We start from the raw sequence: 212 nt of genomic DNA, 5'->3' as shown, positions 1-212 counted from the left end.
TAACATTGTGTCTGTGTGTATGCTTTTCCTGTGTACCCTCGCTTGTGCAATGGCAGTTCAATAAAATATATAAAGACAAGTGGGATTTTTTTATTATTATTCCATATCAATTTACATTTTCTCTTGATCAAAAAAGTAAAAGAACTTAAGGATTGGATAATTGTGATGACAGTGGAAAATGATGATCATGAAAAAAACAGAAGAGGATGATG

The sequence above is a fragment of the Penaeus monodon genome, chromosome 29 (genome assembly GCF_015228065.2).
Source record: "Penaeus monodon isolate SGIC_2016 chromosome 29, NSTDA_Pmon_1, whole genome shotgun sequence".
NCBI classification, from domain to species: domain Eukaryota; kingdom Metazoa; phylum Arthropoda; class Malacostraca; order Decapoda; family Penaeidae; genus Penaeus; species Penaeus monodon.
Note: the sequence above shows the minus strand (reverse complement) of the source record.